Source organism: Salvelinus alpinus, chromosome 27 (assembly GCF_045679555.1).
Source record: "Salvelinus alpinus chromosome 27, SLU_Salpinus.1, whole genome shotgun sequence".
NCBI lineage: Eukaryota > Metazoa > Chordata > Actinopteri > Salmoniformes > Salmonidae > Salvelinus > Salvelinus alpinus.
In genome coordinates this window covers 30,719,855-30,734,292 of record NC_092112.1, presented here as the reverse complement: position 1 = coordinate 30,734,292, position 14,438 = coordinate 30,719,855, and the positions used below count along the sequence as shown (strand labels likewise).

The following is a 14,438-nucleotide window of genomic DNA, read 5'->3' as shown; positions in this document are numbered from 1 at the left end:
CATGGAGCAGACCTTATCCAAGGTGGCATTTGCACTCTCCCTCTGCCCGCTATCCTCTCTGCCCGCCAGGCTCTCTGCCCGCCTGCGCCCACTGTCCCCACCACACACTCACTCCACGAGTTAGTGCTGCTCTACTTCCAGCCACTCAGACCGGGCCAGACCCCCTGTATCCGGGCAGGGCTGCTCATTTGGCAGCCTATTAGCCTTGAGAATTAGCTGCAAAAATATGTGCGCAGACATGTGTGAGTTATCTCCATATGTTTATGGGGGGAGCGAGGGTTGATCTGGACTGCTATTGTTAATGCACACAGATGATTCATCGTTTAGAGAGAGTCACAGTGTCAGGTCCTCTGAGATCCATCCATATTATTCAGATTCAGTTTAGTGGTGAAGGGAGAGAGAGGCACTGTCATGTGTGTGTGTGTGTGTGTGTGTGTGTGTGTGTGTGTGTGTGTGTGTGTGTGTGTGTGTGTGTGTGTGTGTGTGTGTGTGTGTGTGTGTGTGTGTGTGTGTGTGTGTGTGTGTGTGTGTGTGTGTGTGTGTGTGTGTGTGTGTCCTCTACTGAGGAGCGATGGCCTACAGTAGACGGATGTACCGTATCTTCTGTCCTATCCTGACCAGGGGAGTAAAAGACCTTGGGTTGAACGGCTGGGTAGATATTCTCTCTGTCTAGCTGTTGGAGTCTGGGAGGTGAACTCATCCATAACATCATCCCTTCACAGTCCCCTCTCATCCCTCTCGACCTCTCTGGTCTAAATGTGGCCAGTGAGAACAATCCCCCTCAGGGCTCTTTGACTGGAGTCCAGAGAGTCTACTTTAGTGAGACTCATGGGAGCTGATCTCTAGAAATAGGTAACAGTCACAGTGAAGTGAGCACTAAATTAAATCTCTGTTTTATAGATTGGGTCCAAATGACCGTTGAAAGGAGAGGAGGCTATTGTCCTACAGGAGGTAGACCCTATCCCTGGTCGTTTAATTTGAGGAACGCTGTGCCCCCGTCCCGTCCCATCCTCGGACCGCTTCCAAGCCCCAGTTTGCTTGGTGCACCTGCTCCTCATTTTAATGTATCTGCCATCTTCTCTGCTGGAGCTACTGTCATTGTATAGGCCAGCAGCAGAACGTGCTAGCTTTCCCGCCACTACTACTGTCGTTGTATAGGCCAACAGCAGAACGTGCTAGCTTTCCCGCCACTACTATTGTCGTTGTATAGGCCAGCAGCAGAACGTGCTAGCTTTCCCGCCACTACTACTGTCGTTGTATAGGCCAGCAGCAGAACGTGCTATCTTACCCGCCACTACTACTGTCGTTGTATGTGGCAGGGTCTACAGTCAATCACGGACTTCAAAAGAAAAAACAGCCACGTCGCGGACCACGATGCCAGACAGACTAAACAACTTCTTTGCTCGCTTTGAGGACAATACAGTGCCACTGACACGGCCCGCTACCAAAACCTGCGGGCTCTCCTTCACTGCAGCCAACGTGAGTAAAACATTTAAACGTGTTAACCCTCGCAAGGCTGCAGGCCCAGACGGCATCCCCAGCCGCATCCTCAGAGCATGCGCAGACCAGCTGGCTGGTGTGTTTAAGTACATTTTCAATCAATCCTTATACCAGTCTGCTGTTCCCACATGCTTCAAGAGGGCCACCATTGTTCCTGTTCCCAAGAAGGCTAAGGTAACTGAGCTAAATGACTACCACCCCTTATCACTTCCATCATCATGAAGTGCTTTGAGAGACTAGTCAAAGACCATATCACCTCCACCCTACCTGACACCCTAGACCCACTCAAATTTGTTTACCGCTCCAATAGGTTCACAGACGACGCAATCGCAATCACACTGCACACTGCCCTAACCCATCTGGACAAGAGGAATACCTATGTAAGAATGCTGTTCATCGACTACAGCTCAGCATTTAACACCATAGTACCCTCCAAACTCATCATTAAGCTCGAGACCCTGGGTCTCGACCCCGCCCTGTGCAACTGAGTCCTGGACTTCCTGACGGGCCGCCCCCAGGTGGTGAGGGTAGGTAACAACATCTCCACCCCGCTGATCCTCAACACTGGGGCCCCACAAGGGTGCGTTCTCAGCCCTCTCCTGTACTCCCTTTTCACCCACGACTGTGTGGCCATGTACGCCTCCAACTCAATCATCACGTTTGCAGACGACACTACAGTGATAGGCTTGATTACCAACAGCGACGAGACAGCCTACAGGGAGGAGGTGAGGGCACTCTGAGTGTGGTGTCAGGAAAATAACCTCACACTCAATGTCAACAAAACAAAGGAGATGATCGTGGACTTCAGGAAACAGCAGAGGGAGCAGCCCCCTATCCACATTGACGGGACAGTTGTGGAGAGGGTGGAAAGTTTTAAGTTCCTCGGCGTACACATCACGGACAAACTGAAATGGTCCACCCACACAGACAGCGTTGTGAAGAAGGCGCAGCAGCGCCTCTTCAACCTCAGGAAGCTGAAGAAATTCGGCTTGTCACCAAAAACACTCACACATTTTTACAGATGCACAATCGAGAGCATCCTGTCGGGCTGTATCACCGCCTGGTACGGCAACTGCTCCGCCCATAACCGTAAGGCTCTCCAGAGGGTAGTGAGGTCTGCACAACGCATCAAACTACCTGCCCTCAAGGACAACAACCACCCGAGCCACTGCCTGTTCACCCCGCTATCATCCAGAAGGCGAGGTCAGTACAGGTGCATCAAAGCAGGGACCGAGAGACTGAAAAACAGCTTCTATCTCAAGGCCATCAGACTGTTAAACAGCCATCACTAACATTGAGTGGCTGCTGCCAACATACTGACTCAACTCTAGCCACTTTAATAATGGAACATTTATGTAATAAATGTATCACTAGCCACTTTAAACAATGCCACTTTATATAATGTTTACATATCCTACATTACTCATCTCATATGTATATACTGTACTCTATACCATCTACTGCATCTTGCCTATGTCATTCGGCCATCACTCATTCATACATTTTTATGTACATATTCTTATTCATTCCTTTACACTTTTGTGTATAAGGTAGTTGTTGTGAAATTGTTAGGTTAGATTACTTGTTAGATATTACTGCATGATCGGAACTAGAAGCACAAGCATTTCGTTACACTCGCACTAACATCTGCTAACCATGTGTATGTGACAAATAAAATTGGATTTGATTTGATTTATAGGCCAGCAGCAAAACGTGCTAGCTTTCCCGCCACTACTACCAGTACGCCAATAACTCAGGCTTGTGCGGTTTAATCTCTCCTTCCAGGGGATCCTCCAGGCTCCATGACACTCATTTGCTCATTAACCAAAGAAGCTGTATGTATTTCAATCAACCAGCCATTGAGCTGGCTGAATAAATGTCGTTTCCACGTAATTTCAACAACAACAAAAAATATATATACATGTGATGACGTTGAACCAACGTGGAAAGCTGATTGGATTTTTAAAAGTCATCAACGTAAGGGAATTTAGTCTTTTTTTCACCCAACTTTCACCTAAATCCAATGACATGGTGAAATGTGTTGTTGATTTCACGTTGAATTCACGTTAGTTGACAACTCAACCAAATGTAAATCAAAACTAGACGTTGAAATGACATATGTGCTCAGTGGGTTACTTCATTCTGAGATCGCAGCTGTACTTGTATGTATTGTCCCCAACGGCCACAGACTGGTAGGAGAAAATACTAAGGATAACCTACGTCACAACGCTCAAACTTTTGACTGAGTATAGCTCATCACATCCTTCTGCAAAGTACGTCACTTATTCAGTACATCAGAAGACGAGACAAAGGACCAAAAGTGGCCCTGGTATCTGAAGCTCTGATGACTGATTAGTTTCCCTCAGAGTCAGTTGATTCTCTGTAATTCTTCTCCACAGACAGAGAACTGATTGGGTTTATAATGTGCTCCGTCAGCCTCTTGCCTCACTGTGCTGGCTATTAAGAGGAACCCAACCCAGGCCCAAACTCTAGCACACAGGCTTAACTCAGCAGGGCCAAAAGAGAGTCATCATTGATTACTCTGCAGTGGCTTTGATGGAGGAAGACCATGTGGTCCAACAGCCCAGAAGACTTTGAGCACGAGCCAAGAGACTCCAGTCCTCTACAGTCTACAACCACCATACAGAACCAGGCATTTGGTCAATAGCCATTCCCTTTGAAAAGTGCTTTGATGGGTATGATGATCTGAGGATGAACTTGTGCCAGTTTAACTCTGCAGCTTAAGAAAAGGCAGGACAGAAATCATTCCGTCAAGTCGGAGGGAGAAACGATGCCATGAGAGGGCATGGCAGAGGCTTAAGCAGAGCAACTTCAAAGATGACTCAGTGGAAGTAAGAAGCAGGGGATCAGAACAGGAAGAAAGGCCTGCAACACACAGCTTTGTCTCTCGTTCATTCAAAGGAGCTTTCTGGCAGAGGGGCTCTACGACTGGCGATTGGGAGTGTGTGTGTGTGTGTGTGTGTGTGTGTGTGTGTGTGTGTGTGTGTGTGTGTGTGTGTGTGTGTGTGTGTGTGTGTGTGTGTGTGTGTGTGTGTGTGTGTGTGTGTGTGTGTGTGTGTGTGTGTGTGTGTGTGTGTATGTGTGAGCGAGAGTGTCTGGATGGGGGTGCAGCACAGTGGAGTGTGTGTGAAGCGATATGCTATCTCTGGTTCACATCCCCACCAAGTTCCCCCACAGATACCCACCACGTTACAGTACAGATTAGTAGGGCAACCCTGGGAGTGGTGCTCCTGCAGCCAGCAGACATGCTCTGGGACCTGGGCAGTGGTTCTCTGGCTCGGCCCCCCTCCCCCAGACTCTGCCTTCACCGGCCTGGTCTGACATTGATAAATGAGACAGTGCGGCTCATGCCTGGCTCTCTCTGATTGGAGCAGCCCCCTCCCCCGCTCTAATAACAGCCCTGGTGGGAGAAAGAACACACTGCCTCATCTGAGCAGCAATTAAGGCAACAACATCAATCCCCCCTTTCTCCGTCTCCCTCCCCTTCTGTCTGCCTCTTTCTCTTCTGTCCCTCCCTCCATCTCTCTCTCTCTCTCTCTCACTCTCCGATTCCTCTCCCTCTCTCCTTCTGTGATCTCTATCCAGCTGCAGGCCCTCTCCCATAGATCACAATGATCGCCGTCATCACACTATCTGTTTCATTGGTGGCATTATTGCCAACATTGTTATTGTTATCCATAATAGCAATGATCTGATCTGGTGGTGGGGAGAGAAAAATAGAGAGAGAAAGAAAGAGAGCGTGGTGAACCACATGAAAAAAAGAGTCAGGATGCGGTCTGACTGAGAGTGAGAAACATTGACAGTGGGGAAGTAGTGCCAAGCGAGACTAATAGGCCTTGATACGCTGAGGAGCTGAGGAGAGGCCTGACGATGACTGGCAGGCAGGCAGGACTGTGATGACTGCTTTATCTCCAGCCTGTTGTTCCTGATGTTCACCACACACTGCCCTGTTGCCTTCTGTCACTGGCCTGTTTCTGCCAGGTGAGGAACAGTGAGACTTACAGAGTTCTGATAATCACACACCATGTTGACATCATCAGCCCCTCCCCAAACATCTGGGGGGGTTCTATTTGGGACCGACAGCAGCTCAGGTTATTTGGAGTGTTATGACTCATCTCACATCAGCCCAAAATCTGGAGAGAGAGAGAGAGAGAGAGAGAGAATGTGAGGTGATGGATGCATCCCTTTGATTGCACCTGGATGTGTGAGAGGCAGATGAGGCTCTTGATCTCTCCCCCTGTGTGAATAAGAGTGGGCGGTGTGTGTGAACCAGAGAGCAGAATCTTCTACCCCTCCACACACATAACTACAAACTACAGTCAGACCAAACATTAGCATGTAAAGGCATACTCGTACTTTTCTCATTAAAACATAAAAGTGAGGGGTGGTTACTTGTGAATCATAAAGACTCATACAGCCTAGATGTTTTGCACCAAATGATTATGACTCAATTAGTGTGTCGAGATTCCTTGAAACTCCAATACTTTCCAACTTGTTCCAATACTTTCCAACTTGTGATGACACAGGCCTTTGAACAGTCACCCACACTGCAGAACACAGTCAGAGCACAAAACTTCAGACTCATGTTTATTCTAAAGGCTGCCTTCATGCCAGGGAATGGAAGTATATGGGCTGTGTCTGCCATAGTGATTAGAAAGAGTAAAAAGGGTAACCTTGGCAAAAAGCAACATGAGGCTCCAGAATGAACCCAGCAGAGAAGGGGAGAAAGAGGGTCTGCTCTGCGGCTTAGGTTGTATCTAGCATGACACCCAGAGAAGATCCACACAGCAGATGTCACTGGCTACTGGCTCGTCTCTAAGAGCTTCATTCATTGTACAGGATTAAGAGGGACATTTTTGAAAAGCCAGCCCCCCACCCAAACAAATCCCTGTGAGGTTGACTGGGAGGGCAGCCTAGCAGGCGTTCTGAGGTGGCGAGCTGAGCTGAGGAGGGGAGATGAGGAGTGAAGATGAGTAAGGGAGATGAGGAGTGGAGATGAGTAAGGGAGATGAGGAGTGGAGATGGGTAAGGGATATGAGGAGTGGAGATGAGGAGTGGAGATGAGTAAGGGAGATGAGGAGTGGAGATGAGTAAGGGAGATTAGGAGGGGAGATGAGTAGTGGAGATGAGGAGTGGAGATGAGGAGTGGAGATGAGTAAGGGAGATGAGGAGTGGAGATGAGGAGTGGAGATGAGTAAGGGAGATGAGGAGGGGAGATGAGGAGTGGAGATGAGTAAGGGAGATGTGGAGGGGAGATGAGTAAGGGAGATGAGGAGTGGAGATGAGGAGGGGAGATGAGGAGTGGAGATGAGTAAGGGAGATGAGGAGGGGAGATGAGGAGTGGAGATGAGTAAGGGAGATGAGGAGTGGAGATGAGTAAGGGAGATGAGGAGGGGAGATGAGGAGTGGAGATGAGTAAGGGAGATGAGGAGGGGAGATGAGTAAGGGAGATGAGGAGGGGAGATGAGGAGTGGAGATGAGTAAGGGAGATGAGGAGTGGAGATGAGTAGGGAAGCTGAGGAAGGGAAGTGAGTAAGAGAGATGAGGAGTGGAGATGAGTAAGAGAGATGAGGAGGGGAGATGAGAGGTGGAGATGAGTAAGGGAGATGAGGAGGGGAGATGAGAGGTGGAGATGAGTAAGGGAGATGAGGAGGGGAGATGAGTAAGGGAGATGAGGAGGGGAGATGAGGAGTGGAGATGAGTAAGGGAGATGAGGGGAGATGAGTAAGAGAGATGAGGAGTGGAGATGAGGAGGGGAGATGAGGAGGGGAGATGAGGAGGGGAGATGAGGAAGGGAGATGAGGAAGGGAGATGAGGAGTGGGGATGAGTAGGGGAGATGAGGAGGGGATATGAGTAAGGGAGAGGAGTGGAGATGAGGGGAGATGAGTAAGGGAGATGAGGAGGGGAGATGACTAAGGGAGATGAGTAAGGGAGATGAGTAAGGGAGATGAGGAGGGGAGATGAGGAGGGGAGATGAGGAGTGGAGATGAGTAAGGGAGATGATGAGGGGAGATGAGTAAGGGAGATGAGTAAGAGAGATGAGGAGGGGAGATGAGGAGGGGAGATGAGGAGTGGAGATGAGTAAGGGAGATGAGGAGTGGAGATGAGTAAGGGAGATGAGGAGTGGAGATGGGTAAGGGATATGAGGAGTGGAGATGAGGAGTGGAGATGAGTAAGGGAGATGAGGAGTGGAGATGAGTAAGGGAGATGAGGAGGGGAGATGAGGAGGGGAGATGAGGAGTGGAGATGAGGAGGGGAGATGAGGAGGGGAGATGAGGAGTGGAGATGAGTAAGGGAGATGAGGAGGGGCGATGAGTAAGGGAGATGAGTAAGAGAGATGGGGAGTGGAGATGAGGAGGGGAGATGAGGAGTGGAGATGAGTAAGGGAGATGAGTAAGAGAGATGAGGAGTGGAGATGAGGAGAGGAGATGAGGAGTGGAGATGAGTAAGGGAGATGAGTAGGGAAGCTGAGGAAGGGAAGTGAGTAAGAGAGATGAGGAGTGGAGATGAGTAAGGGAGATGAGGAGGGGAGATGAGTAAGGGAGATGAGGAGGGGAGATGAGGAGTGGAGATGAGTAAGGGAGATGAGGAGGGGAGATGAGTAAGAGAGATGAGGAGTGGAGATGAGGAGGGGAGATGAGGAGGGGAGATGAGTAAGGGAGATGAGATGGGGAGATGAGTAAGGGAGATGAGGAGAGGAGATGAGGAGGGGAGATGAGGAGTGGAGATGAGTAAGGGAGATGAGGAGGGGAGATGAGTAAGGGAGAGGAGTGGAGATGAGGGGAGATGAGTAAGGGAGATGAGGAGGGGAGATGACTAAGGGAGATGAGTAAGGGAGATGAGTAAGGGAGATGAGTAAGGGAGATGAGGAGGGGAGATGAGGAGTGGAGATGAGGAGTGGAGATGAGGAGTGGAGATGAGTAAGGGAGATGAGGAGGGGAGATGAGTAAGGGAGATGAGTAAGAGAGATGAGGAGTGGAGATGAGGAGGGGAGATGAGGAGTGGAGATGAGTAAGGGAGATGAGTAAGAGAGATTAGGAGTGGAGATGAGTAAGGGAGATGAGGAGGGGAGATGAGTAGGGGAGATGAGGACGGGAGATGAGTAGGGGAGCTGAGGAGGGAAGATGAGGAAGGGAGATGAGGGGAGATGAGGGGATTTAGCTCTGGCTGCAGCCATCAGGGTGAGTTGGTTCATTTGCACCAGCAATGGTGTCTGTCTGGGACTTTAGGAGGATGAATGACTATTATTACCAGACAATCGATTACGCGCACACACACACACACACACACACACACACACACACACACACACACACACACACACACACACACACACACACACACACACACACACACACACACACACACACACACACACACACACACACACACACACACACACACACACACACACAGGGAGACATATGTAGACAAATACTAAACATACACTATACTGTACATACACTATATAACACAGGATGCTTGTGCTCACACATGCACACACACACACACACTCACAGTGCCATTATCATTAAAGAGCCACAGGAGCCATCATTGGCCCTATATCAGTGTGGCTCCATGCACATCTTCCACTGTGACTAACTGTTGATAATGGTGGTGGCAGACTCTGCAGGGGGAACATTACTCCCTTTACTCCCTCACACTCAAATCAATTAAGAAAAACAACATGCTCACTAAATTAAAATTCCCCTTATCATCCCCCTTGAACTTGAAACATTCACTCACACTCTAATTCTGCCACATCGCTATAACAGAAGTGCAGGGTGATTATAAGCGTGTCTAACAGCAAATTAGTTTCTCAACACTTCTTCTGGGGTGAGCAAGAAGGCTTAACACACTGCCTATTGGTCCCGCTAGACTAAATGAGTTTGGTGGCAAAATGGGCTTAAACCAATGACAGACAGCGTTGTTGTTAGGAGTGTTGAAACAACACAGATTAGATCAGATCTGGGCAAAGAAAAACATCTAAGAATGGATTGATATTCAACATGTACATGATGCTGAATCAGAAAAGTGCTGTAAATGATGCACTATGCTTAAATCCCGACACCATGATCGCGCCAGAGGAAGAACGCTACACCCACAATAAGACCTGGAAACTAGCACATTGAAAAGCAGCTAACATCACAAATCCACCTACTGCAGAAAATAAGTGAAACAATAGACTTGACGCCATTAGCTTTGGGTATATTAGAAGGCGTTTAAAGATACAGTTTAAGTCGGAAGTTTACATACACCTTACCCAAATACATTTAAACTAAGCTTTTTCACATTTCCTGACATTTAATTCCAGAAACAATTCCCTGTTTTAGGTCAGTTACGATCACCACTTTATTTTAAGAATGTGAAATGTCAGAATAATAGTAGAGAGAATTATTTATTTCAGCTTTCATTTCTTTCATCACATTCCCAGTGGGTCAGAAGTTACATACACTCAATTAGTATTTGGTAGCATTGCCTTTAAATTGTTTAACTTGGGTCAAACATTTTGGGTAGCCTTCCACAAGCTTCCCACAATAGGGTGAATTTGGGTGAATTTTGGCCCATTCTTCCTGACAGTGCTGGTGTAACTGGGTCAGGTTTGTAGGCATCCTTGCTTGCACACACTTTTTCAGTTCTGCCCACACATTTTCTGTAGGATTGAGGTCAGGGCTTTGTAATGGCCACTCCAATACCTTGACTTTGTTGTCCTTAAGCCATTTTGCCACACATGTGGAAGTATGCTTGGGGTCATTGTCCATTTGGAAGACCCATTTGCAACCAACCTTTAACTTCCTGACTGATGTCTTGAGATGTTGCTTCAATATATCCACATAATTTTCCCTCCTCATGATGCCATCTCTTTTGTGAAGTGCACCAGTCCCTCCTGCATCAAAGCACCCCCACAACACGATGCTGCCACCCCTGTGCCTCACGGTTGGGATGGTGTTCTTCGGCTTGCAAGCCTCCCCCTTTTTCCTCCGAACATAACAATGGTCATTATGGCCAAACAGTTCTATTTTTGTTTCATCAGACCAGAGGACATTTCTCCAAAAAGTACGATCTTTGTCCCCATGTGCAGTTGCAAACCGTAGTCTGGCTTTTTTTTATGGCGGTTTTGGAGCAGTGGCTTCATCCTTGCTGAGCGGCCTTTCAGGTTATGTTGATATAGGACTCGTTTTACTGTGGCTATTTTACTGTACCTGTTTCCTCCAGCATCTTCACAAGGTCCTTTGCTGTTGTTCTGGGATTGATTTGCACTTTTCGCACCAAAGTACATTCATCTCTAGGAGACAGAATGTGTCTCCTTCCTGAGCGTTATGACGGCTGTGTGGTCCCATGGTGTTAATACTTGCGTACTATTGTTTGTACAGATGAACGTGGTACCTTCAGGTGTTTGTGAAATTGCTTCAATGGATGAACCAGACTTGTGGAGGTCTACACATTTTTTTCTGAGGTCTTAGCTGATTTCTTTTGATTTTCCTATGATGTCAAGCAAAGCGGCACGGAGTTTGAAGGTAGGCCTTGAAATACATCCACAGGTACACCTCCAATTGACTCAAATGATGTCAATTAGCCTATCAGAAGCTTCCAAGCTGTTTAAAGGCACAGTCAACTTAGTGTATGTAAACTTCTGACCCACTGGAATTGTGATATAGTGAATTATAAGTGAAATAATCTGTCTGTAAACAATTGTTGGAAGAATTACTTGTGTCATGCACAAAGTAGATGTCCTACCGACTTGCCAAAACTATAGTTTGTTAAAAATAAATTTGTGGAGTGGTTGAAAAACTAGTTTTAATGACTCCAACCTAAGTGTATGTAAACTTCCGACTTCAACTGTAGGTAATGAGACGGTTAGAGATGCTGATCCAGAGTCCTGGTGCCCCCCCTGCTACTGTGGCCAGACCCTGGCCCTGCCACCGGCCCCCCTTTCCCCCACATCTCCCGAGGGGCCCAGTCCACCCCAATACAGACCAAGAGAGTCTCCCTCCCTGTGAATCCAATTTAAAAAGCCAGCAGGAGTCTAATCAGCATTCCTCTAATGACTCTGCAGAATCTTTTCCAAGGCTGAAAGTCAGTTCAAATGGCCGCTGTGCTGACTTGCTCGCCTCTCCGTCCTCTCCGTCCTCTCCATCCTCTCTGTCCTCTCCATCCTCTCCGTCCTCTCTGTCCTCTCCATCCTCTCTGTCCTCTCCATCCTCTCCGTCCTCTCTGTCCTCTCCCTCAGTATGAAAGTGTGGATCTCCGTTCCTCATATCCTCCCCACTGGGTACCTCTGATCACCTTGACCTGCCCGCCAGCTGGCCAGGCACCGGCTCGCCTTAGTGGGGTTCTGGGAAGTCATCTAAAGAAGTAAGTACCTAGGTACCAAAGTATCCTGCTTTGAAAGTGTTCATACAGTAACTCTACCTACCCAGAGGAAATAACAGGAAGATGGCTGCTTGTCTCAACAAGCCCAATATACTAAATGAAGATGGCTTAGCCTATTCCAATTCTGAGGATCACATAATTATTTAATTTTGCTGATAAAACCTCAGAACAACACATTATTAACTAGAACTACAGATTGAATAATGCCCTCTTGGGTCTACATTTCAGAGAATAAGAATACATCCCTCGTGATTTTTTCCTGTATGCAATAGTTCTTCAGCAATTATGTTTCAATATGATCTGAATATCATTTTATAGACTCTACATTATATAGATGTATGCCTACAATGTGTGCAATAAGCAAAGTCAAAGTAAGTGCACACTTTGAAGTTCCGGAAGAAACAATGGCCACGGAGTAGTCTAAGCGTTGCATAATGACTTGGTAATCCTTCAAACGGTGCGAGTTATGGCTGTCATAGTGTCCATCCTAGCAGCGTCTCAAACAATGTTTCAATGAATTGATTAGCATCTCCTCTCCTCCCTGCAGATGGGCTGACCGTTGGCCGCTCCCTCCCTCTCTTTGTGTGTGTGAGTGACACCTCGTTTATCAGCGGCCCGCCGCAGCGGTCACCTGCCCTTGTTCTGAACGTCAACAGTAAGGGAGGGGAAACGGGAGGGGGAAGTGTGACTGACAGCTTTTGTGAGCGACACGTGCAGGTCGCCATTATGGATGAGCTGCAGGCGTGACTCAGAGAACCAGAGAGAGTCAGAGGTTAAACATGTCACTGCCGTCCGTCCACCTGCCCCCCCCCCCCTTCCATCCTTTCCTCTTCCCTAGGGCCATGCCCTACCTGGTCTCTGAGGGCCCCTAGCCCCGATCGATGCATTTGGGAGAACCATTAAAGAGACCCAGTTTGTCAGGGAGAGGAAGAGGAGGGGAGACCCAGGAAGCAAATGCACTATAGACCAACAAAAGATGGTGGCGGTGTGTGGGGGGTGCTGGAAGGAGAGGAGGACGGTGGGGGGAGGGGGGTGGACAAAGCCCCCACAGCCCCAGGAGCAGAGAGGCAGAGCTCGTCAATGGGCCCAGGCTCAGGAAGGATGGTTTCTCTGAAAGGAGCCAGAGACGTGGGGGAAATTAGCTGTCCTCAGAGCCACATTATCTGCTGCAGTCTCACTGGAACAACAAGGGAGAGAGCCATTCAATTTGCACGCCACACTGCTGGGCCTTTTGTTCCCGGCCAAAGGGAGATGCTGGGTGAATAGGTGGCCTAGTGCATTTGTCTCTACACTGCTTTGTGGAGAGACAGCTTAACCTCATCAGAAAGGGACAGGCATAAACAATATTCAACGGGCTGCGTTTGTGTCTGTGGCTGCCTGGCTGGCCCAGGGCTCCTTGATTAAAGTACTTACAGGCTTGTAGGGACAAGACCTTGAACACGCTGGCACTTTTACAGCATAGAGAAAAGACAGAAGCTAGCCACAACGGCTGTATGACTTTATACTCCAACGCCTAATTGTTTAAATGTTGTCTTGTACCTTATATAGAGAGTAGGGCTCTAGACTGCGACCATTTAGTCGCATTTTCCAACCATTTGACTTGGCTGTTCGAATTACATTTATAATTTGTCCATCGGTGCGATCTGCACATTCTACATTGTAACCTCACTCTATTTTTTGGGCAGCTAAAACCATGATTTGGTCAAACAGTAAAGTATATTATCTTCATGATTCCTGTAATAAAAGTTTTTTTCCCCAGCCCCTGTGCCTGTTTCCCTGTGGCCTGCTGCTATAATGAGCCAGCCACCGTCCTCTCTCCCCCATGTGCTCTGGGAGAGAAAATGCTTCCGATTTCAAAACATTCCAAAATGCAAACACAGCTTTGGATGCAACTATGGCTGCCCCTGTGGAAAAAAGGGGGAGGGTCTCAGCTTTCTGTAGGTATAATCTCAATCTTGAGCTCAATAGCTACAATTTTACAAGTGAGCTATTTGATATGGGAAAGTCTAAACGGGATTAGGTAAGGGTTAAGGTTAGGGTTAGGGACGTCCCAAGGACCCCGGATAGCATTAACCATTTTGAGATATGGAGCAGCCCATGCGAAATGCGCATTGGCCATTGCGATAGCATAATAGGTCTAAACTGCAAAAAAAAATGTAGGACATTAAATTAACTGTTGGATAATTACATTGCTACTAGCAGCTGGTATTATATTTAGAGTTCACAATCCAGCTCTTGTGCTAGCCTACGATATTAGTGCACATAAAGATGTAGGGATATTCATCTACTTTTAACAAAAACATTTGACAGTAAAATATAACATTAGCCTAAATGTCAACATCACATTCATGACAACACTGGATTATGTTGCTCATCAAAAAAAGAATGCATTCCTACTTGGATATGTTAGATGAAACCACGTATTTGTTGAATACCATTTTAGTAGTCTATTAGACTTATTTATAATGTAATAGTAACGACTATATACTATGATTACGTATGTTTTCTATTGCGTGACACCACCATCGTTTAGGGTGCGACC

General features: G+C 47.5%; 1 protein-coding gene across 5 annotated transcripts in view; it reads right to left on the bottom strand.

Annotated features, from left to right (window-relative positions):
- LOC139556354 (mitochondrial peptide methionine sulfoxide reductase-like) overlaps positions 1-14,438 on the bottom strand; it is a 108,798-nt gene that overhangs the window by 50,037 nt on the left and 44,323 nt on the right. The gene's annotated exons all lie outside the window — the stretch shown is intronic.